Here is a 27,984-nt window from a genome sequence, read left to right as displayed (position 1 = left end):
TCAGTTGCTTCGCGAGATGCAACTAGAAGAGAGATAGACGGTGCATAAATAAAATATAAAGAAAAAGTGCATGAGCGACATTTTATTGTTTTTAGCATTGGTAGCCAAATACATGTGAATTTGAGAAAAAAATGTCAAATATGTGAGTATTATGAGATAAAAGCACATTTTTATGTTTCTTAAAGCTGAAAGCAAAAAATACTTGATGATTTACAGGTTTCAAGACGAAGCAAACTCAAAGCCCCGTTCGTATTCTTATTGTTGACAAATGTCTATTATAGTGTGTAACATCATAACCATGAAGAATAAGAGAAATGCAGTATATTGTTCATTTATGCTATTCTTACATCTAGATTGGAAAAAAAATTATGCTACTTCTATCTCACTGTACTTCTCATTTCAAGGTACACTAACAATATGAGTTAGAAGGAGATGATCTACGTGGAAATAACAGAAAACCGATTGAGTTCAATTCTCAAGTTAACTATGTCTAAGATCTGAGGATTAGATAAGCAATTTTGATAGTCATTACTGGTGTTATCTTAATTTTCATGTATGGAAAGCCTAATTGTCTTAAGAATAACACCAGTATCTATAGTTATGTTGTCATAGGTTCAGACAAACAATTCTCTCCTTAATTGAGGGTTGGAGTAAGTACTTTGGCTAATTGCTACAACTTAAATCTGATTTGTCATTTTTAGCCCCATAGGCCGTAGTTAAATTCGCCTTTAAAAAGCATGGTAGCTAATGTTGTGATCTTTCATTGACTGTCTATATTTACTCTAATTTGTCATCTATCATTGATCAACCTTTGCACATAATCGACTTTTCCTTGCGTCAATCATATCAACATATGCAATTTTAGCTTCTTCCTTTTTTTGATGTGCTTCTTTTGAACCGTTTTTTTATTGTTCACTGCTATCCTCGTCATCAAATGATTATGCACAACATCCACAACTTGAAAATATAAAATGTTGGCCCATGCTAGAAATGTAGCTAACTCGGTGGAGTTGGAAAGAGGATTCCAAGATCTTTTATTTGATATCTTATTGGCCACCTAGCTCATCCTGTACTGAAAGTTATGGTCGTTTGCAGTTGACTCAAAACTCACAACTTAAGCATAACTTGCAATATTTTAGATTTTGGTATTTCCAATTTAGTTCTTCCTAATTTTAGCTCTTTCAAATACCAAGGTGTTACAAAAATAAACTCATATGAATAGAAAATTACTTTTAAGGCTCCAAACTTTAATACTTTTTTAGATCATACAATGGACTACTTTATTAATAGCATATCTACATATAATAAATTAATATGTAAGTGCACAAATATAAATTACTAACATTGCAATCTCCAATAGTCGATAATTATTGTGTTGAGCTATTTTTAATAGTACTCTAATTTTTACTTGCATTGTTAATTAATTGCTTAAACTTGATCTCACCAATAGGGCCGGAGCAATGGATTGGACACCCTTCGCCAAAAAATTACATGATATATATAGGTCAATATTACTTTTTTCTAAATCAAATTTGAGCTCGAAGCTCGTTTATTTAATCATAAATATAAAAAATACACGTTTGCCTGGCCCAACTTTGTAAAGGAAAGTTAACCCAAATATATCAAAACCCTTTTTATTTCTCACCCTATTTTTAACACTTTCCCTAACATTTGTTTCCAAATCCTCCTCTTTTATATTCTTCTCCGCACTGCCTTCATGATTCTCCTTTGTCTCCTTTGTATCATCAACATTCAACCATGGTGGTGTACCACTAAACATCTTCAACAACTTCAATAGGTACTGCTCCTCCTTATCTTCCTCCTCTTTTATGTTTCTAATCTCTCCTTTATCATGGTTTTGTATGTTCTGATTTCTGGAGCTAGCACCGTTGCTAGTAGTGGAGCCAAATATGCTGCTCTCGATCTTCCTCTCTATGACAATGGACGATGTGCTTTGGATGTATATTCCTCGACTTTTGCTGATTTCCTCTTTTGTAAGCTGGTAGCTTTTTATTTCTCGCCGATTTTAAGCACTAGTATTGGCAAAAATTTGAGGTGTACATATAAATCTTGTGAGACTCACCACATCTTGATTAATGTTATTGTGGTCCATACTGGTTGTTTATGTCTTTTATCTTTCTTGTTTGGATTCTCAAACTTGCGATTTGTGTTTTGTCCATGTTTAGAATTCTTCTGCAATTAGTTGGTAGTTGTTCAAACTGCTTGTATTCCTGTACCTCTAACTTACTGTAAGCACTATTAGCAATGACATTTGTATTCCTATACCTCCGACTTACTGTAACCACTATTAGTACTATACATGCTGTACTTTGAAGTTGTTTTGTTCCACAATTTGTCTTGCTTCTTCCACTATGTCTAGTATCTCTCATGGTATTTTCCATTCCCTAGGTATCATTTTCATGATTCCTAGTGATATGTTTCTAGAATAACCTTTCTCTGCTTATTTTTTATACAGTAAATTAGCCATCTTAGTATTGTTGTCACAAGCCCTCTTAGTATTGTTGTCACGTCAAATATTACTTTATATTGATATATTAAGCATTTTGAACACCCTAAACAACAACAATGAGTCGTAGCTCAGTGGCAAAAGTGTGTCCAATATGTACACAATACCCAAGTTCGAATCACTGTATCTATGTTTTGTATATTTTGTTTAGTGTGGTCTGCTGTAAAACGGTTAATTAAATGAAAAACAAAATACTTTGTTGTATATAGAGTGTTAGCTTAGTAGCAATAGTGTGAAGAAGTTTGTTTACCGTTGAGGTTTAATTCCCCATGGCCGCATTTTTTTCTATGTTGGCTTTATTTTGGACACCCTTCACCAATTTTCCTCCTACGCCACTACTCACAAATATATTTGTGCTAATTCCAATACTTTTTATAATGAGTTTAGCTTAAGGTTATGAATAATTCACTCCTAACCCTTTGCCTTCCTAGAAAGGGGGGGGGGGGGGGAAGACTCGAAGCACCCAAACTTTTCAACATGGTATTAGAGACAGCGAACATTATAACTATGTTGAAATCTTTCTATCTCCAAAACGAATCAGGCCACATGTGAGAAATGTGCGAGTTGAAAACATTATTAAGTAATTAATTAAAAATATGTGCTATTTAATCAATCAAACATAATTTTAAATGACGTTGTCACACACTTCAACATTTTCAAAGAAAACATAAAGTTTTAATAAGGAAGTAAGAATTTAAAGTAAACATCTCTCATGAGAAAATAAATTAAAGATGTGGTCAGCATAGATACATAAAACTAGACATGGTCATTCCATAAAAGCCCTTTGTGAACCGACACTATTGGTGGAAAGTGAAAAAATTCAAATGTTAAGTTTTTCTCTACCTTTCACACTATATATATAATCCGTCTCTAAGTTTTTTATTTCACCAAATCCCCATTTCTCTCTTTCATTTGCTTTCTCTATTATTATTATCTTCTTTCCCAATGGCCAACTCTCATGCTAAGAATGTCCCCCCTCCTCCTCCTCCCCCTCCCCAATCTTCCCCTGCCCCTTCCCCTCCTTGTGTTCACAAGGAGGCTACACCAACCGCTGACACTAATATCTTAGGGGTTTGTGGGAGTAGCGCCCCCATGCACTCAATCAATGCTCCTCTTAGAAAGAGGGGATGCATGTTGAATGTTGGGGAAGGAACATCTGTGGTTCGGGCCAAAAGGCCCAATGTTGAAGCTTTTGGAGCATCAGTAGTTGAAAGTGTCGACATTGGGCCTTTTGGAACGAACCTCAAATGTTCCTTCCCCAACATTCAACATGTTTCCCCTCTTTCTAGGAGGAGCATTGATTGAGTGGGTGGAGGCGCTACTCCAATAAACCCCTAAGATCTCAGTGTCAGCAGTTGGTGTAGCGTTCTCGCGAACACGTGAGCGGAATGGGCAGAGGAAGAGGGAGGGGGAGATTGGGCAAGGAAATGAGTAGAAGGGAGGACATTCTTAGCATGAAAGTTGGTTATTGGAAGAGAACAAAAAAAATAATAGAGAAAGCAAATGAAAGAGAGAAATGGGGATTTGATGAAATAAAAGACTTAGAGAAGGATTATATTCATAGTGTAAAAGGTAAAGAAAAACTTAACATTTGAATTTTTTCACTTCCCATTAATAGTGTTGGTTCAAAAAGGTCTTTTATGGAATGACCATGTGTAGTTTTACTAGATGGGCATAGCCCGTGCTAGAATACAGGCCCAACAAACAAATTAAATAATTGTTCTAACTAAAGAGTAATCGATTCCACTATAACTTCTCATAAATGATTTTTTACATTCAATCTATAGAACTGAAAATGCCGCTTAAAACATATCTTCTACCATTAAAATTCAATTCAAGAAGCTGATTGCAGAAGAAAGTGATAAGCTAGGTCATCAAAATGATGACGAAGTTGATGAAGGTTGCCAAGATTTGGGAACACATGCAACTTTTCCCCCAAAAGTTCTAATGCCCAAATTCATTGTAAAAACATTGTCTCTTCCTATTTAAAAGTATTCCAAGAAAATTAGTCATTATTCCTGTGATTTATCTCTATACGGATTTGATTGAACTTTATAAGTTGATTCCTCTTTCTTTGTTATTTCTGCACGTGTAGCATAATTTCAAGAGATGTTCTTTTTTTCTTTCTTTATATTCTATAATTGTCAGTTCTATTGTGGTTTTGCTAAAGCATTGAATTTTAAGTTATAAGTTTGTAGCTAAGGTTTATATTAGTTTTGTCATCACTTTTGCGGCTATGTTGAGAATGATGTCGGTAATTCATGGTTTTAGATGATAACCGCGACAATGATTCTTCTTAGTATAGATATTTGATAAATTTCAGTTGAATTTTGGTCTGATAGGTTTGACCTGTAGAGATAGTAAATTTCATAAACTAATCTCTTCCTTTTTGTTAGAAATTATTTTAGTTTTTCGAGTCAGAAATTATTTCAGTGATTTACCAAAGCATTTAACTTTTGGTTAATATACTTTGTATTAGAAGTGAGTCTTTTGAAGGACCAACACATATTCCACTAAATGTACTGCATGCTTTATAGATATTATTTTTCAATTTTGCATCATTTTTTGGCGTGTAAAGTGTTGTAAATGTTAATGTCTCTATTGATGAGACTAAATTATATCTCCATACATGTTAACTGTTATCACTATAGGTGTAAGTACCTCTTCGTCTTCCAAAATTAGATTGTGGAATCTCAGTTTTTTCTCTGGGTTTACTCAGTGCCGGCTCTATGCTTTGGAAAATAAGGCTTTTGCCTTAGGCCCCCAAATTTTTATTAAGAATAAATTATGAGTTGAAATTTCTATACAAAAAATGATTATTTATGATAAAAGGTATATTTTTTTGAAAATATATATTATTTTACCCACTTTAACATCTTTTGTACTTTGTTAAAAATAAGAATTAATAGTGAAAAGTGTTAAATAGAGTGAGTTACAAATTCTTTCTTATTTCTTTCCAAATTTTAGTTTCAAGCATATTAAAATGGGATATATCAAGTCGTCAACTTCTTGGGTCAAATTTTATGGTTCTAACTCTTATCTTTATTTAATATTTGTCAACTTATTACTTATAGAATTGCGTTAACAATTCATATAATAATTGCGTCAGTGAAAGGATGTTTTTCAATGTTAAGTTAATAAAATCTTACCTAAAACTAATAGCTGAAAAAACAATATTAAAATACTAATAATCTTTATCTAAATAGTGTAAGAAAAATAAATTTTGAATAAATACATATACGAAGTTTGTTTATATTTTAGGCCTCGAATTGAAATTTCACTTTAGACCCCCAATCACATTGAGCCGCCCCCGAGCTTACGCTTGCTCTACTGATTTCCACAATTTGTGCTTAATATGTCCAATCCGGTGTTTCTGTTGTTATTCGATTGATGTTCAATCTTAGCGCCTTATGTCTTCTAGGAAAATAGCTTTATCAACAATAGCGGCAATAAGTACTATACAAATCATTCATATAACATTGCTTCTCGGAAAGGTTCACCAAATAAAATACTTATTTGGTAAAATTTTAGAAAAAAATAGAAACATGCAAGTTGAAAATTTTCCCATAAATCATTTAATCCATAAAAAAATTAGACCTAAAATTTTCAATAGAAATGGGACTTCTCGGATGAACACTGCATTATATCATTGGACCAAAAGCTATTTAGATTGTAGTATGATGCATTTAATATTTTATTGGTTTTGGCCCAATTTCATTGGCTATAAAATTTCATGCATTTTTCGAGAGACATCTGTATTATGAAATGCCAGACGTATCTTTATTTTCTTGTTGATTATACTTGCTACAAACATAGACCTTGGCTTTATCTTTCCACTTCCCCCAACTCTCTTCATCTTCTATCCTTTGAAAGTGTTAGCTCTCTTCATCTTTCATTTTCTGAAAGTGTTGTTGTAGTTTAAGGTATTTCTTATCCCTTGTTCTTCTTCTCTCTTCAATTTTCTTTTTGCTCAAATGATAAACTGAGAATGACAGTTGGATTTTTGTTTCTAATTAAAGGGAAAAATCAAAATGGTTCATTTCTAATAAGGGGTAATACATGGATGAAAATTTGTTTTAGCCATTCAAATTTCTTTCTAACCAAATGGGTAAATCAAAATGAAAGTTCGTATCTTCAATGTTCTTCACAATTTTTGGTCTTCAACAAAGGGAATAATCGAAATGGTATTTCTATTCATGCAATAGACAAATTCAATTTCTTTGTTGATATTGAATTTGTAATTATGCTTATGTAATTTGGTTGATGTGCATGTTTTGAACTCTGAATGTATCTTAGGATGGTTTTGAACATTGATGACCTCTCTGAATTTAACCACTCTATTTGAGATCCAATTTCTTGGCTGGAAAGTCTCAAATTGGAAATAAAGATGTGAGTTTGAAGATCTTGATGTTAGAATTTGTAATATATCCCTCTTTAATTGTTGTTGCACATGTTTTGTCGCCCTTTGCAAAACAAATTGAGCGGTCTATTGTAGCTTGAGGTGAATCATCATAAAAAAATTAACATCTTTTTGGGTTCAAAACAATGTTTTAATCTCGCACCAACATGTGACTTTTAGTCTTTTCAATAAACGTTCTAACATGGACAAGTTATTGCTCAAGCTGATATCATAATCTAATTAACGAAATGAGGTATTTATACAAAAACTACTCTTTTAATCGAATGATTTTTAGTCATAGTGACCTTTTTGATAATTCTGATAGTTGTCAATAACAACAGCATACCCAGTCAAATTCCACAAATAGAGTATGGAGAGGATAAAGTGTAAGAAGACCTTATCTCTACCTCATGAAAGTAGAGAAGTTGTTTCCCAAATTTTCATAGTTGTCCAATTATCTTATTTTGTTGGTATAACCTTATAAGAAGCCTCTTGTAGAAGTAATTGAAGGAGTTTCAGTTGGAAAAATTAGTGTTCCAACAAAATAGTATTCTGGCATGACAACGAATGAGGTCACCTACTTTTATTCCGAGTTCTTATGGATTTAACTCCTTTGCGATTAAAGATGTTTGATATACGTGACAATTAATACTTTTGGATCCTTGCTTACTTTTATAACTATACCTCGACTTAGCTAATTTGGCAGAAAACAATGAAGGTTTAGAGACAGAACAAGAAGTAGGCTAAACTATGGGAAGGGTTGATTTCAGATTCTCTTGATTTTCAAGTCCTTCAGGTACAATCTCACATACTTTTTTCAGGTTCATCGAATTTTGGCCCCTTTTTGTTCAAAAGGAACCATAGTGTTCTGTTTAGTGTATTGATAGTTGTTGGAGAAGCTATTGGAGCAACAACAGCAGCAGCTGAAAGTGTCAACATTGGACCTTTTGGCCCGAACTTCAAATGTTCATTCCCCTGCATTCAACATGTTTCCCCTCTTTCTTGGAGGAGTATTGACTGAGTGGATGGAGGCGCTTCTCCCATAAACCCCTGAGATCTCAGTGTCACCAGTTGGTGTAGCCTTCTCGCGAACACGATGAGGGGAAGGGGTTGGGGAAGAGGGAGGGGGAGATTGGGGAGGGGGAGGAGGAGGAGGGGGGATATTCGTAGCATGAGAGTTGGTCATTGGCAAAGAGAAAAAATAATAATAATAGAGAAAGCAAATGAAAGAGAGAAATGGGGATTTGGTGAAATAAAAGACTTAGAGAAGGGTAATATACATAGTGTAAAAGGTAGATAAAAACTTAACATTTGAATTTTTTTCACTTCGCACCAATAGTGTTGGTTCAAAAAGGGCTTTTATGAAATGACCATGTCTAGTTTTACTAGATGGGCATAGCCCGTGCTAGAGCACGGGACCAACACAGAAATTTAATTATTGTTCTAACTAAAGAGTAAACAATTCCACTATAACTTCTCATAAATGATTTTTTACATTCATTTTATAGAACTGAAAATGCCGCTTAAAACATATCCTCTACCATTAAAATTCAATTCAGGAAGCTAATTACAGAAGAATATAATGACAAAAATTGAAAACAAAATATTATTTGGAGTTTGTATTACCTTGACCCTGAACACAATTGATTTACACAATATTTAACAGTTTTGTCACCTTCTATAGCAACCCTTACAAATTGACTCAAAAGAGTTGTAGAAATTAAATACATCACCCCTTGAAGTTGAATCATTAGAGACTTCAAGCAACATGACGATTATCATGTCACACCCATGCATCCACACAATAATGAAAAAAAAATTAGAGAATTTTTTTTTGTGAATTTCAATTTTATTATTAAAGCTTTTGAGAAAAATATGTCCCAATATCATGTTTAGACCTGAGATTGGTGAATGTTCTTAGTAATTTCCAATGTTTATAGCAGCCACGCTAGCATTTTTGAGAGTTGCCTCTTTTAAGATAGGTTTCATCCAACTGGACTCTCATAACATTCTATTGCTCTTGAACAAGTAGGTTACCATACTCAAAGAGCTTCTCCAGGGTAATTTTTGCTGGTCAAAAGTTGGGGGTCCCTCCCTAGTGTTCCAAAGTTTTTCCTCAATGGCTTCAATTCCAGTGCCTAAAACCCATTTCCTCTCTTCATCATCATATATTTGTGCTCTCAGAGCACCAAAGAAATCTGTTACCACAAAAAACGGATACACATCAGTAATCAACAAAAGATATTTCATTTTGAATTCCCGAGTGTTTGTACCAATAGATTGTCCATGGAAGCAATATACAAACTTTACGACAGCTTCCTCAGGCACATTGTCAATTCTGAAAATACCCTTTCCAGCACTGGCCCAACATTTTATAATTTCATGTGGTGTCGGTTTTTCCATGTGGTGTATGCTTTGCATAGTCATTTGTTGCCGAAGAATATCAACAAAGAAATAAGAAAAAAGTGACAAAATAGAAAATGAAAAAATATAAAGCTAAAATTGCATAAACTTAGTGATGATGGTATGATTGATGTGAGAGTAGACAGCATATATGTGAAACTTTAGGGAAGGGCAAATACAGATCTTCAAAATTCTATGCACAGATGGTACAAACCAAGTAATAGTGTCTTGTGCCTGTATGAAAATTTTACTACATAGGCTCTCTAAATTTCTTAAACTTCTTAGCTAGATCAACTCAAACTTGGTACATCAATTTTCTTATACTATTTAACTGCACTGTATGATAATTACACAATGTAGCATAACAAACTAATGTCTACAGTCTACTTACCCCTTTGAGTCCAGCCTCGTCATAATCATTTCTCTTGATCCTTATACCCTGCTCCCTCTCTCCCCTGCTTACTCGAGAAAGGGAATTAAGGGTGAAGATAATGAAAGTCGAATACAAGAAGAGATAATCGGATGAGTCATTGAAAGAGTCAACCATCATACCAATATACTCTACCTTAACAAAATACAGGAAAAAAGAATAACATCATGATTTAGTTAAGCATGAAAAATGGATTCTTTTAATGGAATGCCCCCTTTGGTTCTTAGAGGCAAATCAATAACAATTTTAATAAACATAAGATTCACCTAGGAAAAATAAGAACGCGTAATTGTCTCTAGATTGATATAGTCGCCTCGACATTTTCAACATTATATAAGGATCACCCAAAAAGAAAATCAAGAACCTATATTAGTATCACTTATTGAAACTTTATCAAGAGGTTAAATACCGAATATGTTAAATATTGGAGAGCTCACAAAATAAATAGCACATTAGTTACTGGTAAAACAAAAGAACGACCACCCTGATTTCTTCCCAAGAAAATATCAAAATGTACGCATGTAATGTAACAATAAATCACTTGAAGCCTACCATTCAGATCATTTTTTAAAAGAATTTCGGTTATACAAATTTTTGTTATGTCTAATATAATAAGGACGGAAAAAAATATTCTAAAAAAAGGATATATTTGGTGGTACATGCGTCCACATAGAGAAATTTATAATAAAGAGAGAATAGTGGAGATGATAGATTGAGTAATTTAAAAGGTACTTGGACAACTCAAAAATGACATAGAAATATGACCATAACACAGTCTTCCAAAATGAAAAAAACTTACTTGTTACACAATAATACAGTAAACAAGAAAATCACAAGCTACAAATGTTCAATTGATCAATAAGTTAGTGTTGATTTTTGAATGTGTGAGATGATGAACAGTATTAGATTCAGAAACTGATCTGCAAATGGGGTTAGTGTATTATCTATGTTTTCAATATTAACATGAAGGAGCAGAAGTAACCTAAGAGATAGTGGAGTATTCAAGTACAAATACCATAGCCAAAGTGATAGTCCTAAGTGGAGCCACTACTTGAAGAAGCTAGATAAAGCTCTTCCCGGTTGGCAAAGTTGGTGTCTGGCATCTCTTTGATTTTTCTACAATTATTGATTGTAGTGTTCGTCCTTCTCTTGCTCACTTATATATAAGGGTAAATATTAGTGCGAGTTGAATCTAAATATTCCTTCAACATCTGAAAATGAATGAAAAAATATATATTGAATAACTGGAAAATAGAGAATCGACATATTTGAAGAACTTTATCAACACATTGAAACAATACTTTTCAAAAATTTAGAAGTTAGTGAATGAATTTTAATTTAAAGTAAAATGACGCCTAAGAGGGAAAGCTGATGTTTCATCTTCACCGGAGCAACTATGAACCTCAAACACAAAAGTCCAATGTAATAAAGTTCAGATCTGCATAAAGCTTGTAAATGAGCGTGATATTGTCAGCCATGATCGTAATGTTTTTCTCGAAAGATCTCACACTATTAACAGATTCTACATCTTATATGTAGTTTCCAATCTTTTCTTCATAGGTATATTAGCTCTCTAGATTAGGTCCTATAATGTGTCAACACAACCATAATGAACACAAAAAGATACTTATTTTGTGGCTCTTAGTAAATATAACTAATTCACAACGGCGCTCTATATCTTAATCCCTAGTCTTGATTTTCCCATCTATAAGCATGTAACGGAAAAACGAATGAGTATTTTTTTAATGTTTTCCATAGATATCTAGTACTCACTTTCTAGATGACTACACTTTGTAGATTAATACCAATGCAATCATTATTTAAGTACATGAAGTGATGTCCAGTCTAGAGTAAATATGAATAAATATAAAAAAGAGATGTTCACTGAGGTGTGATCCTCAAGCGCATATCATTCTGGAACATTGAGAATGCAGTAATTTCATTGTTCCTGGCTCATATCTTCTTCTCTCGCTCTCCTTGTCTATTTTTTATAAAATACATGAAATATACAACGTTTCTCTTTTTCTAAAGTTGCAGTGATTGACGTCCCAAGGATTTTAAGCATATCATATCCTACAACCAAGAATAAGAGAAAGGTTTTGAGTCTCACATTGCCCTCTTTTGCTCCATTTTACAATGATCCATCACTACACATCAGATTTGTTGTTCTTATGATAATAATAACCCCACACTAGAAAAATCATGTAAATATCAAATGTCTAAGTGAGGAATTGCTAAAGTATAACACAAAAAAAAGAAAGTGGTCGTGGATATTCAATAACAGTGAAAACACTAGTAATGTCTTAGAAGTTCAAACTCTAACGAATAAGTATTTTGCACTAATGAAAATATAAAAGGAATATATAAAGATTTTAAGGTTCAAGCATATACTTCCGACCATATTAATGCTTATACTCAGCAACATAAGCCAAAAAAATTCATTACTGACCCAGAATCTTCATAATTAACAGGAGAGTATTTTGTAGAAAATCTGTAGGGAAATGAAATGAAAAAGTGGTTTAGTTCGTTCAAACATACTATCGAACACCAATTTTTAAATTAAGTTAACCAAGCAATATACAATTTAAACACATAACACATAATTTGTAATACATCTCATAAGATGAAACGACCCATTCCCGTCATTATAGATAATCAGCGGGGGAAAATTTGGTGCTGGAAAATATTTTCGTAATATTTGGATTTTTCCCAACCTTGTCCAGATTTGGACGAAATCGTAGTCTTTGGGGTGTAGAAATATGGTAACAATCGGGTGGATCTCTTATGGTTTTAATTACATGAGTAGTTAGATAACCTGTTAAGGAATTCGTACGACTTTATGGAAATGAATTCGGGCGAGTAGAACTCCCAGAATTGATCTTAGCTTAAAGGTGTTTTCTAATCGTCGTGGGTTAGAGGTGTGTTGTGAAATGGGATTTTGGATTTCTCTTAATTAGCTCTCTGGTTCCGTTTGGATCGATTTGGCGGGATAGTCGTCGCTCTAGCGTGGCTGCCGCAGCGGGATGATGGTCGTTGTGGAGGGTACGACGAGACTCAAAAGAGTAGATGAAAGAAGAATAGCTCACTGTTACGCGGAAGCCGCTGGGGCGGGGATTCTGGTCGCTTTGGCGGGGCTGCTGCAGCGGGACCAATGTGACTTAAAGTTGTAAATAAACCCCTACACGACCTTATTTGGCACTTTTCGACTTTTAGATTTAAGGAACGAACCCCATGCGACTCTTACTCATTTTTCACCATTCTTGAGGCTAAGGGTAAGCTTTTCACTCCCCGAATCTATTTTTCAATCCGTAGAACGTAATAGAATGGGTGAATATTGATGGGGGAGGGTTTTGTTATAGATTCATTGGTGGTAACAACCCTAAATTGGATAATTGGGATCATGGGTTTGATCTAGGGTTCATAGAATTAATAGTAATCTAGGTAATTAATGATTCTTTAGTGATTCCCGTAGCATATTGATTGTTCGTAGACCAAGAACAAGCAGAACAAATTCGAAAAAGGAAGGATCAAGTTTCTTAGGGTTTGAAGCTTGTTTCGAGGTAGGTGATGGTTGTGATTCTATGATTGTGTGATGTATGCTTGTTCTTACTTCATTATGATACTTGTATGTTTATGAATGTTGCAATGTGGATCACACTTGTTGTAACTAAGATAATGAATGATGATTGCCATGAAATCATGACTTAAATGTATGATCTTGATGATATACTTGTGATTATGATTGTGGTACGTGAATGGGATCGGTTGTCACGTTTCGACATAACTAACTTGGATCGGATTGCCACGTTCCGGCATATACATGGGATCACTTGCCACGTTCCGGCATAAATATAGGATCGGTTGCCACGTTCCGCCATGCTAACTGTTTGAGGTTAGGTTCCATTAGAGGACCAATGATGTGATATAAAATGCGAAACTGATCGTTGTTCGTAATTGTTGATAATGTTGTATATGTTGATATATATATATATATGATTATATTGTTGTCTTGACTTATTTATGTAGCACTAGTGGGATAGCCACGTGATCCTACCAGTACACTGCGGTTGTGTACTGATACTGCACTTGCTCTTATTTTTGTTGAGTACATGGCATCTTCAAGCGGCTACTGACAAACCTCGCTTAGGAGATCAGTGATCATCACTTCGAATTCAAGGGTGTGCCAATTCTTTCGGGCTGCCATGGATCTCTCTTTCATCTATGTCCACCATTTATGGACTTAGACATTTGTTCTAGTTAGTTGATTAGTCCATTAGTTGGGGGTTGTATCCCATCTTGTTTAGACTTGGTTCATTTGTTAGATGTTTTGGTACATTGACTTCCAGGTTCTAGGTTATTCTTCCGCATTGTTAGTTATTATTGTTAGACTTTTGTTAGAGTTTATGGGAACTCTATTTTAATTTACTTAGTGTTGATTTAAATGCCTTAGTTTTTAGATTATTTTCTTGATTTGGGTTGTAGTAGTGGTTCTCCCACCGGAGTGTTAGTTGGGTGCCAATCACGACGGTCTGGGTCGTGACATAAGATTGCACCATAGTATCTCAATTCAAACATGAATATTGAATAAGCATGTCATAAAAATTATAGAAAACTACCCAGAAGAACAAATGCATTTACAAACAATGAAAGTGCAATAACTAAAGAAAGATTGCCTTAAAACCTAAAAAAGACATAAATAGCTCACAATTTGATGACAAATTTCGTAATTTCAGATAAAGAATAAGAACCATTGAAAAGAAAAATTGTATAATTTTAGAGAGACAAATTATGTACAATATTTATAAACCTAGAAATCAATGAAAGAAAACAATGCTATGCAAATGAAGGAAAAATAATTAGTGAGCATTTACACGTGTTTGGTGAGAAAGAAGTACAATACACGATAAAAAAAGATGTTCAATGACCGATCAAACTCGTCCAGGTTTATAGTACAACTCAGAGTGTTGTTGGTACAATTATTAATTGATTAACCCTTATTTAGAAGAGGGAGTTGGAAAGGACGAACACAACTCCAAAAAGTAGTTCCAAATGTAATTCAAGTTGTACTATGTTAGGGACCACTTTATTAAACAAGTATTGTACTAGCTTTGATAATACATAAGGTATTAATTATAACCTGGCATGTAATTTCTTTTAAGTCCCCACATGTCTTTTTTAATAAAATTTATAGTTCCCGTGATATTGAAAGTTTATTTGACAGGGTTTTCTTCTGGCCAACATTGAACTCTCCATCTCTGCTCACCTTTTCAATTTTCACCTTGTTATTCTTTCTCTCAATCAAAGTAATGAAGTTGTTGGATTGAAGTACCAATTTCTCTGCTTCTCAGGTATTCAGTTCTTAATCATTATTACATAATGTCTTTTTATATCCTCTGATAGTTTCCTCAATTCTTCGAAAATGTTTTGTCATAGAATCTTTTTAATGTTTTAGTCCAAGAAAGTGATGAACTAGACCATCGAAATGATGACGAAGTGGATGAAGGTTGCCAAGAATTGGGAACACATGCAACTTTTCCCCCAAAAGTTCTACTGCCTAAATTCCTTGTAAAAACATTGTCTCTTCCTATTTAAAAGTATTTCAAGAAAATTAGTCATTATTCCTGTGATTTATCTCTATACGAATTTAATTGAACTTTATAAGTTGATTCCTCTTTCTCTGTTTTTTCTACACGTGTCGCATAATTTCAAGAGATGTTCTTTTGTTCTTTCTTTATATTCTTTAATTGTCAGTTCTATTGTGGTTTTGCTAAAGCATTGAATTGTAAGTTATAAGTTTGTAGCTAAGGTTTATATTAGTATTGTCATAACTTTTGCGGCTATCTTCAGAATGATGCTGGTAATTCTTGGTTTTAGATGATAGTCGCGGCAATGATTCTTCTTAGTATATAAATTTGATAAATTTCAGTTGGATTTTGGTTTAATAGGTTTGACATGTAGAGACAATAAATTTCATAAGCTAATCTCTTCATTTTTCTTAGAAATTATTTCAGTTTTTCCTGTCAGAAATTATTTCAGTGATTTACCAAAGAATTTAACTTTTGGTTAATATACTTTTTATTAGAAGTGAGACTTTTAAGGATCAACACATATTCCACTAATTGTACTGCATGCTTTATATATAATATATTTCAATTTTGCATCATTTTTAGGCCTGTAAAGTGTTGTAAATGTTAATGTCTATATTGATGAGCCTAAATTATATCTCCACACAAGTTAACTGTTATCACTATAGGTGTAAGTACCTTTTCGTGTTCCAAAATTAGATTTTGGAATCTGAGTTTTTTCTCTGGGCTTACTTAGTGCACTATGAGTTAAAATTTCTATAGAAAAATTGATTATTTATGATAAAAAGTATAATTTTTTAAAATATATATTATTTTACCCACTTTAATATCTTTTCTACATTGTTAAAAATAAAAATTAATAGTGAAAAGTGTTGAACAAAGTGAGTTACAAATTCTTTTTTATTTCTTTTTAAATTTTAGTTTCAAGCATTACTAAAAGCATATTAAAATGGGATATATCAAGTCGTCAACTTCTTGGGTCTAATTCTACGGTGCTTACTCTTATCTTTATTTAATATTTTTCAAGTTATTACTTATAGAATTATGTTAACAATTCATAAAATAATTGCCTCACTGAAAGGATGTTTTTCAATGCTGAGTTAATAAAATATTACCTACTAAAAAAAAATTATTAAAATACTAATAATCTTTATCTAAATAGTGTAAGAAAAATAAATTTTGAATAAATACATATATGAAGTTTGTTTATATTTTAGGCCTCGAATTGAAATTTTGCTTTCGATCCCCAATCACGTTGAGCCGCCCCTAGGCTTATGCTTGCCCTACTCATTTCCACAATTTGGACTTAACATGTCCAATCCGGTGTTTCGGTTGTTATTCGATCGATTTTCAATCTTAGAGCCATATGCCTCCTAAGGAAAATGGCTATATCAACAATAGCGGCAAGAAGTATTGTACAAATCATTCATATAACATTGCTTTTCGAAAAGGTTCACCAAATAAAATACTTCTTTGGTAAAATTTAGAAAAAAATAGAAACATGCAAGTTGAAAATTTTCCCATAAATCCATAAAAAAAATAGACTTAAAATTTTCAATAGAAATGGGAATTCTAGGACGAACATTACATTAAAGAATTGGGCCAAAAGTTATTTAGATTAATTGTACTATGATACATTTAATACTTTATTGTTTATAGCCCAATTTCATTGGCTATAAAATTTCATTCAGTTTTCGAGAGACATCTGTATTATGAAATGTCTAACGTGTCTTTATTTTCTTGTTGATTATACTTGCTACAAAACATAGACCTTGGCTTTCTCTTTCCACTTCCCACAACTCTCTTCATCTTCCATCTTTTGAAAGTGTTAGCTCTCTTCATCTTCCATCTTCTGAAAGTGTTGCTGCAGTTTTAGGTATTTCTTATCCCTTTGTTTTTTCTCTCTCTTCAATTTTGTTTTTGCTCAAATGATAAACTGAGAATGACAGTTGGATTTTTGTTTCTAATAAAAGGGAAATATCAAAATGGGTCATTTCTACTAAGGGGTAATACATGGCTAAAAATTTGACTTTTCCATTCAAATTTATTTCTAACCAAATGGGTAATGAAAGTTCGTATCTTCAATGTTTTACCAATTGTTGGTCGTCAACAAAGAGAATAATCGAAATGGTATTTCAATTCATACAATAGACAAATTCAGTTTCTTTGCTGATATTGAATTTGTAATTATGCTTATGCCATTTGGTTGATGTACATGTTTTGAACTGTGAGTGTATCTTAGGATAGTTTTTAGCATTGATGACCTCTCTGAATTTAACCACTCTTTTTGAGATCTCATTTCTTGGGTGGGAAGTCTCAAATTGGAAATAAAGATGTGAGTTTGAAGATCTCGATGTTAGAATTTGTGATATATCCCTTCTCAATAGTTGTTGCACATGTAATTTGTCACCCTCTGCAATAAATTTTTAGCGGTTTGTTGTATCTTGAGGTTAATCGTCATAAAAAATTTGACATCTTTTTGGGTTCAAAACATTATTTTAATCCCGCACCAACGTGTGACTTTTAGTCTTTTCAATAAACGTTCTAAAATGGACAAGTTATTGATATCAAAATCTAATTAACGGAATGAGGTATTTATACAAAAACAACTCTTTTAATTTGATGATTTTTAGTCGTAGTGACCTATTTGATAATTCTCATAGTTGTCAATAACAATAACATACCCAGTCAAATTCCACAAATAGAGTATGGAGAGGATAAAGTGTAAGAAGACCTTATCTCTACCTCATCGAAGTAGAGCAGTTGTTTCCGAAATTTCATAGTTGTCCAATTGTCTTATTATGTTGGTATAATCGTAGAAGAAGCCTCTTGTAGAAGTAATTGAAGGAGTTGCAGCACGAAAAATTAGTTTTCCTACAAAATAGTATTCTGGCATGACAACAGATGAGGTCACCTACTTTTATTTCGAGTTCTTATGGGTTTAACTCCTTTGCGATTAAAGACATTTGATATACGTGACAATTAATACTTTTGTATCCTTGCTCACTTTTATAACTATACCTCGACTTAGCTAATGTGGCCGAAAACAATCAAGGTTTAGAGACAAAACAAGAAGTAGGCTAAACTATGGGAAGGGTTGATTTCAGATTCTCTTGATTTTCAAGTCCTTCAGGTACAATCTCACATACCTTTTTCAGGTTCTTCAAATTTTGGCCCCTTTTTGTTTAAAAGGAACCATAGTGTTATGTTTAGTGTACTGATAATTGTTAGTGAAGATTATGGTGTTGTATATTGTATTTAGTGCATATTGGATTTGATCACTTCTGTTAAGTCTTGGCAAAAAATAGGTAAGTAAGCATTTATGTAGATGTGCTAAGGTGAGGAATTACAATCATCTGCTTCCTGAGATGCAACTAGAAGAGAGATACACTGTGCATAAATAAAATATAAAGAGAAAGGGACTACTTTATTAGTTCTTTCTAATTTTAGCTCTTTCAAATATTTCTAATTTAGTTCTTTCTAATTTAGCTCTTTCAAATACCAAGGTGTTACAAAAATAAACTCATATGAATAGAAAATTACTTTTAAGGCTCCAAACTTTAATACTTTATTAGATCATACAATGGACTACTTTATTAATAGCATATCTACATATAATATATTAATATGTTAGTGCACAAAATTGAAATTACTAAGATCGTAATCTCCAATAGTCGATAATTATTGTGTTGAGTTATTTTTAATAGTACTCTAATTTTTGTTTGCATTGTTAATTAATTGCTTAAACTTGATCTCACCAACAGGGCGGGAGCTATGGATTGGACACCCTTCGCCGAAAAATTACATGATATATATAGATCAAATATTACTTTTTTTAAATCAAATTTGAGCTCGAAGCTCGTTTATTCAATCATAAATATCAAAAATACATGTCTGCCTGGCCCAACTTTGAAAGGCAAAGTTAGCCCAAATATATCAATACCCTTTTTATTTTTCACCCTATTTTTAACACTTTCCCTAACATTTGTTTCGAAATCCTCCTCTTTCATATTCTTCTCCGCGGCGCCTTCGTGATTCTCCTTTGTATCCGTTAGATCATCAGAATTCAGCCATGGCGGTGTACCACTACACATCTTCAACAACTTCAATAGGTACTGCTCCTCCTTATCTTCCTCCTCCTTTATGTTTCTAATCTTTCCTTTATCTTGGTTTAGTATGATCTAATTTCTGGATCTAACACCTTTGCTAGATGTGGATCTAAACATGCTACTCTCGATCTTCCTCTCTATGAAAATGGACGATGTGCTTTGGATGTATAGTCCTCGACTTTTGCCGATTTCCTCTTTTGTAAGCAGGTAGCTCTTTATTTCTCGCCGATTTTAAGCACTTGTATTGCCAAAAAATTGAGGTGTATATATAAAACCTTGCGAGACTCACCACATCTTGATTAATGTAATTGTGGTCTATATTGGTTGTTTATGTCTTTTATCTTTTTTGTCTTGATTCTCAAACTTGTGATATGTACTTTTTCCATGTTTAGAATTCTTCTGCAATTAGCTGGTAGTTGTTCAAACTGCTTGTATTCCTGTACTTCTGACTTACTCTAAGAACTATTAGCAATGACATCTGCTAGCTGATTTCCTTCCCTGTATACATGCTGAACTTTGAAGTTGTTTTGTTCCACAATTTGTCTTGTTTCTTCCACTATGTCTAGTGTCCCATGGTATTTTCCATTCCCTAAGTATCATTTTCATGATTCCTATTGATATGTTTCTAGAATAACCTTCCTGAGCTTGTTTTTTATATAGTAAATTAGCCCTCTTAGTACTGTTGTCACGCCAAATATTATTTTATATTGATATATTAAGCATTTTGAACACCCTAAACAACAACAATGAGTCGTACCTCAGTGGCAAAAGTGTGTCCAATATGTACACAATACCCAAGTTCAAATCACTGCATCTATGTTTTGAATATTTTGTTTAATGTGGTCTGCTGTAAAATGGTTACTTAAATAAAAAATGAAAAACTTTGTGTATATAGAGTGGTAGCTTAGTGGCAATAGTGTGAAGAAGTTTGTTTGCCATTGAGGTACAATTCCCCATGGCCACATTTTTTTTCTATGTTGGCTTTATTTTCGACACCCTTCACGAATTTTTTGCCTATGCCACTGCTCATCAATATATTTGTGCTAATTCCAGTAATTTCTATCATGAGTTTAGCTTAAGGTTATGAATAATTCACTCCTAACCATTTGCCTTCCTAGAAGGGGGGAGAAGACTCGAAGCACCCAAACTTTTCAAAAGGGTATTAGAGACGGCGAATATTATAACTGTGTTGAAATCTTTCTATCTCCAAAACGAATCAGGCCACATGTGAGAAATGTGCGAGTTAAAAACATTATTAAGTAATTAATTAAAAATATGTGCTATTTAATCAGTCAAACATAATTTTAAATGACATTGTCACACGCTGAACATTTTCAAAGAAAACATAAAGTTTTAATTAGGAACTAAGAATTTAAATTAAACAAATCTCATGAGAAAATAAATTAAAGATGTGGTCAACATATATACATAAAACTAGACATGGTCATTCCATAAAAGCCCTTTGTGAACCGACACTATTGGTGGAAAGTGAAAAAATTCAAATGTTAAGTTTTTCTCTACCTTTCACACTATATATATATATATATATATATATATATATATATATATATAATCCTTCTCTAAGTCTTTTGTTTCACCAAATCCCCATTTCTCTCTTACATTTGCTTTCTCTATTATTATTATTTTTTCTCTCCCAATGGCCAACTCTTATGCTAAGAATGTCCCCCCCCTCCTCCTCCTCCCCCTCCCCAATCTCCCCCTTCATCTTCCCCTGCCCCTTCCTCTCCGTGTGTTCGCAAGGAGTGTACACCAACTGCTGACACTGAGATCTTAGGGATTTATAGGAGTAGCACCCCCATCCACTCAATCACTGCACGACTAGAAAGAGGGGAAGAATGTTGAATGATGGGGAAGGAACATTTGTAGTTCGGGCCAAAAGGCCCAATGTTGAAGCTTTTGGAGCAACATCAGCTGAAAGTGTCAACATTGGACATTTTGGCCCGAACCTCAAATGTTTCTTCCCCAGCATTCAACATGCTTCCCCTATTTCTAGAAGGAGCATTGACTGAGTGGATAAAGGCGCTACTCCCATAAACCCCTAAGATCTCAGTGTCAGCAGTTGGTGTAGCCTTCTAGCGAACACGATGAGGGAAAGGGCAGGGGAAGAGAGAGGGGGAGATTGGGGTGGGGGAGGAGGAGAGAGGGGGACATTCTTAGCATTATAGTTGGTCATTCGAAGAGAGAAAAAAAATAGAGAAAGCAAATGAAAGAGAGAACTGGGGATTTGGTGAAATAAAAGACTTAGAGAAGGATTATATACATAGTGTAAAAGGTAGAGAAAAACTTAACATTTGAATTTTTTCACTTCCCACCAATAGTGTTGGTTCAAAAAGGGCTTTTATGGAATGACCATGTCTATTTTTACTTGATGGGCATAGCCTGTGCTAGAGCACGGACCCAACACACAAATTAAATTATTTTTCTAACTAAATAGTAAGCAATTCCACTATGACTTCTCATAAATGATTTTTTACATTCATTTTATAGAACTGAAAATGCCACTTAAAACATATCCTCTACCATTAAAATTCAATTCAAGAAGCTGATTACAGAAGCTATAATAAAAAAAACTGAAAACAAAATATTATTTGGAGTTTGTGTTCCCTTAACTCTGAACACAATATTTAACAGCTTCGTAACCTTCAATAGCTACCCTTACAAATTGCCTCAAAAAAGTTGTAGAAATGAAATACATCACCCCTTGAAGTTGAATCATTAGAGACTTCAAGCAACATGACAATTAACATATCACGCCCCTGCATCCACACATTAATGAAAAACTTTTTAGAGCATTTTTTTCTGGGAATTTCAATTTTTTTAATAAATCTTTTAAGAAAAAAAGTTCCTAACCTCATGTTTAGACTTTGAGATTGGTGAAGGTTCTTAGTAATTTCCAATGCTGATGGCAGCCACGTTAGCATTTTCGAGAGTTGCCTCTTTTAAGATAGGTTTCAGCCAACTGAAAACAAAATATTATTTGGAGTTTGTGTTCCCTTAACTCTGAACACAATTGATTTACACAATATTTAACAGCTTCGTAACCTTCAATAGCTACCCTTACAAATTGCCTCAAAAAAGTTGTAGAAATGAAATACATCACCCCTTGAAGTTGAATCATTAGAGACTTCAAGCAACATGACGATTAACATATCACGCCCCTGCATCCACACAATAATGAAAAACTTTTTAGAGCATTTTTTTCTGGGAATTTCAATTTTATTATTAAATCTTTTAAGAAAAAGAGGTCCCAACCTCATGTTTAGACTTTGAGATTGGTGAAGGTTCTTAGTAATTTCCAATGTTGATGGCAGCCACGTTGGCATTTTCGAGAGTTGCCTCTTTAAAGATAGGTTTCAGTCAACTGGACTCTCATGACATTCTCTTGCTCTTGAACAAGCATGTTAGCATACCCAAAGAGCTTCTCAAGGGTAATTTTTGGTGGTCAAAAGTTGGGGGTCCCTCTCTAGAGTTCCAAAGTTTTTCCTCAATGGCTTCAATTCCAGTGCCTAAAACCCATTTCCTCACTTTATCATCATATATTCTTGCTCTCAGAGCATCGAAGAAATTTGTTACCACAACAAACGGATACACATCAGTAATGTCCCCCTCTCTGTATTTTTATGTTTTTATCTATGCTAAGGCCTGGGGGTATTTCTAATCCCCTGACCCCCCCCCCCAAGGGTCATTAAAATAAAAAAAATAAAAAAATAAAAAGAAATTTCATTTTGAATTCTCATGTTTTTGTACCAATAGGTTGTCCATGGAAGCGAAATACAATCTTTACGATAGCTTCCTCAGGTACGTTGTCAATTCTGAAAATACCATTTCCAGCACCGGCCCAACATTTTATATTTTCATATGGTGTTGGTTTTTCCATATGGCGTAGGCACTGCATAGTCGTTTGTTGCCGAAGGTTATCAACAATGAAATAAGCAAAAATAGACAGAATAGGAAATGAAAAAATATAAAGATAAAATTGCATAAACTTAGTGATGATGGTATGATTGATGTGAGAGCAGAAAGCATATATGTGAAATTTTAGGAAAGGGCAAATACAGATCTTCAAAAAATTTGTGCACAGATGGTAGAAACCAAGTAATAGTATCTTGTGCCTGCATGCAATTTATTCTACATAGGCTCTCTAAATTTCTTAAACTTCTTGGCTAGATCAACTCAAACTTGGTACATCAATTTTCTTGTACCATTTAACCGCACTATATGATAATTACACAATGTAGCATAACAAACTAATTTCTACAGTCTACTTACCCCTTTGAGTCCAGCCTCATCATAATAATTTCTCTTGATCCCTCTACCCTACTCCCTCTCTCCCCTATTTACTCGAGAGAGTGCATTAAGGGTGAAGATAATGAAAGTTGAATCCAAAAAGATATAATCGGATGTGTCATTCAAAGAGTCAAACATCATACCAATATACCCTGCTTTAACAAAACAGAGTTGAATCTAAATATTCCTTCAACATCTGAAAATGAATGACACAATATATATTTAATAACTTGAAAATAGAGAATCGACATATTTGAAGAACTTTATCAACACATTGAAACAATACTTTTCAAAAATTTAGAAATTAGTGAATGAATTTTAATTTAAAGTAAAATGAAGCCTATGAGGGAAAGTTGATGTTTCATCTTCACCAGAGCAACTATGTACCCCAAACACAAAATTCCACTGTATTAAAGTTCAGATCTGCATAAAGCTTGTAAATGAGTGTGATATTGTCTGCCATGATCGTAAGGTTTTACTCGAAAGATCTCGCACTATTAAGAGATTCTACATCTTATATGTAGTTTCCAATATTTTGTTCAGAGGTATATTAGCTCTCTGGATTAAGTCCTATAATGTGTCAACACAACCATAATGAACACAAAAAGATACTTATTTTGTGGCTCTTAGTAAATATAACTAATTCACAACCGCCCTTTATATCTTAATCCCTAGTATTGATTTTCCCATCTATAAGCATTGTAACGGAAAAATGAATGACTATACTATGTAGATTAAAACCAACGCAATCATTATTTAAGTATATGAAGTGATGTCCAGTCTAGAGTAAATACGAATAAATATAGAAAAGAGATGTTCACCGAGGTGTGATCCTCAAGCGCATATCATTCTGGAACACTGAGAATGCAGTAATTTCATTGTTGCTGGCTCATATCTCCTTCTCTCACTCTCCTTGACTATGTTTTTTAAAATACATGAAATATACAACATTTCTTTTTTTCTGAAGTTACAATGATTGACGTCTGAAGGATTTTAAGCCTATCATATCCTACAACAAAGAATAAGAGAAAGGTTTTGAGTCTCACATTGCCCTATTTTGCTCCATTTTACAATGATCTATCACTACACATCAGATTTGTTGTTCTTATGATAATAATCACCCCACAATAGAAAAATCATGTAAATATCAAATGTGTAAGTGAGGAATTGCTAAAGTATAACGCAAAAAAAAGTTTGGGAAAGTGGTCGTGGATATTCAATAATAATGAAAACACTAGTAATATCTTGCTCTAACAAATAAGTATTTTGCACTACTGAAAAGATAAAAGGAATACATAAAGATTTTCAGGTTCAAGCATATACTTCCGACCGTATTAACGCTTATACTCAGCAACAGAAGCCAAAAAAATTCATTACTAACCCAGAATCTTCATAATTAACAAGAGAGTATGTTGTAGAAAATCTGTAGGGAAAAGAAATGAAAAAGTGTTTTAGTTCGTTCAAACATACTACCGAACACCATTTTTTAAATTAAGTTAACCAAGCAATATACAATTTAAAGATAGAACACATAATTTGTAATACATCTCATAAGATGTAATGACCCATTTCCGTCGTTATAGAAAAGCCAGTGGGGGGAAATTTGGGGCCGGAAAACTTTTTCGTAGTATTTGGATTTTTCCCAACCTTGTCTAGATTTGGACAAAATCGTAGTCTTTGAGGTGTAGAGAAATCTGGTAACAATTGGGTAAAACTATTGTGGTTTTGATTACATGGGTAGTTAGATAATTTCTTAAGGAATCTTTACGACTTTTCATAATTGCATTCGAGAGAGTAGAACTCCCGAAATCAATCGTAGCATAAAGGGTGTTTTCTGATCGTCGTAGGTTAGAGGTGTGTTATGAAATGGGATTTTGGTATTCTTTTAATTAGCTTTCTGGTTCCGTTTGGACCACTTTGGCGGAATAGTTGTCGCACTAGCGTGGTTGCCGCAGCGGGATAATGGTCGTTGTGGCGGGTACGACGAGACACAAAATCATAAATGAAAGATGAGTAGCTCACTCTTACGTGGAAGCCGCTGGGGCGGGGGTTATGGTCTCTTTGGTGGGGACGCTACAGCGTGACCAATGTGACTTAAAGTCATAAATAAACTCCTAAACAACCTTATTTGGCACTTTTCGACTTTTAGAGCTAAGGAACAAACCCCAGGCGACTCATACTCATTTTTCACCATTCTTGAGGCTAAAGGAAAGTTTTTCACTCCCTGAATCCATTTTTCAATCTGTAGAATGTAATAGAATGGGTGAATATTGATGAGGGGAGGATTTGTTATAGATTCTACAATGGTAACAGCCCTAAATTGGATAATTGGGGTCATGGGTTAGATCTAGGGTTCATAAAATTGTTAGTAATCCTAGTAATTGATGATTGTTTATTGATTCCCGTAGTAGATTGATTGTTTACAGACCAAGAACAAGCAGAACGAATCCGGAAAGGGAAGGATCAAGTTTCTTAGGGTTTCAAGCTTGTTTCAAGGTAGGTGATGGTTGTGATTCTATGATTGTGTGATGTATGCTTGTTCTTACTTCATTATGATACTTGTGTGTATATGAATGTTGCAAGGTTGATCACACTTATTGTAACTGAGATAATGAATGATGATTTCCATGAAATCATGACTTAAATGTATGATCTTGATGATATACTTGTGATTCTGATTGTGGTGTGTGAATGGGATCGGTTGCCATGTTCTGGCATAACTAACTTGGATCGGATTGCCACGTTCCGGCATAAATATAGGATCGGTTGCCACGTTTCGGCATGCTAACTGTTTGAGTTTGGGTTCCATGAGAGGACCAATGATATGATATGAAATGTGAAACTGATCGTTGTTCGTAATTGTTGATAATGTTGTATATGTCGATATATATGCATGTGATTATATTGTTGTCTTGACTTGTTTATGTTGCACTAGTGGGATAGCCGCGTGATCCTACTAGTACGCTATCGTTGTGTACTAATACTGCACTTGCTCTTATTTTTGTTGAGTATAGGGCATCTTCAAGCAACTACTGACAGGCCTCGCTTAGGAGATCAGTGATCGTCACATCGAATTCAAGGGTGAGCCAATTCTTTCGGGCTTCCATGTGATTCTCTTTCATCTATGTCCACAATTTCCAAACTTAGACATTTGTTCTAGTAAGTTAATTAGCCAATTAGCTGGGGGTTGTATCCCTTCTTGTTTAGACTTGGATCATTTGTTAGATGTTTTGGTACATTGACTTTCAGGTTTTAGGTTATTCTTCCGCATTGTTAGTTATTATTGTTAGACTTTTGTTAGAGTTTATGGGAACTTTATTTTAATTTCCTTAGTGTTGATTTAAATGCCTTAGTTTTTAGATTATTTGCCTGGTTTGGGTTGCAGTAGTGGTTCTCCCACAGGAGTGTTAGTCCGGGTGCCAATCACGACGGTCTGGGTCATGACAAAGTTGGTATCAGAGCCTATTTTTGTTGATCTCAATGTACCAAAATGAGTCTAATAGAGTCTTGCAAAACGGTACGGGGATGCCTTTACTTTTTTTCGAGAGGCTATAGGACTTTAGGAAATCTCTCTATTTTTGTCTTGTCTCCTTTCGTGCTATGACTTGATTCCAATTGGTATATGGAGATTCAAATTGGTATCTAAACTCCTTCACTCTTCTGTCCACAGATGGTTAATACTAGGTATAACAGTTTTAGCCTCGTAGATCTTGTCAATGCTCCAGCTAAGGAATCTGCAGCAAGAGGTCAAGCTCGAGGCTGGGGTAGAGAAAGAGCTAGGGGTAAAGGCCGTGGGAGAGTAGCGCCTGCTGTGAATGAGGTACCGATTGATAATGTTCCTATGAATGAGAACCCTTGTGCACATTATGAGGAGATAGAAGACGATATTGAGGTTGGAGATGTTGAGGAAAATGGACAAGACGAAGAGGTGCCAGCGGAGACTGCGGTTGTTCCTCCCATCGATTTGGTGTTAGCTCAACAGATTATGGAATTCTTGAATGGGTTGGCTAGTCCTAGAGTGCTTCCATATGCTCAAGCAACTAAAGCTTCTACTAATCCTCCTATTGCTAGAACTACGCCCAAGACAGGTGGAAATGTAGGTACTGAAGCTTTCTTCCGTCCTTTGTTGTGTTCCATTATGACCGATAATGAGCATGACATGTTGACTAAGTTCTTGAAGCTTAAGCCTCTGGTATTTCTTGGTTCTAAAACTGAAGATGCTT

At 34.1% G+C, this 27,984-nt stretch overlaps 2 pseudogenes; both read right to left on the bottom strand.

Moving 5' to 3' along the window:
- Positions 1-8,843: 8,843 nt before the first annotated feature.
- On the bottom strand, positions 8,844-9,329 carry LOC125830094 (ribulose bisphosphate carboxylase/oxygenase activase 2, chloroplastic-like; annotated as a pseudogene).
- Positions 9,330-22,759: 13,430 nt separating this feature from the next.
- On the bottom strand, positions 22,760-23,369 carry LOC125830093 (ribulose bisphosphate carboxylase/oxygenase activase 2, chloroplastic-like; annotated as a pseudogene).
- Between the last annotated feature and the right edge of the window lie 4,615 nt (positions 23,370-27,984).

The sequence above is a fragment of the Solanum verrucosum genome, unplaced genomic scaffold (genome assembly GCF_900185275.1).
Source record: "Solanum verrucosum unplaced genomic scaffold, falcon-dt-bn FXZP01000151.1, whole genome shotgun sequence".
Lineage (NCBI taxonomy): Eukaryota > Viridiplantae > Streptophyta > Magnoliopsida > Solanales > Solanaceae > Solanum > Solanum verrucosum.
This window is presented reverse-complemented; position numbering and strand designations above follow the sequence as displayed.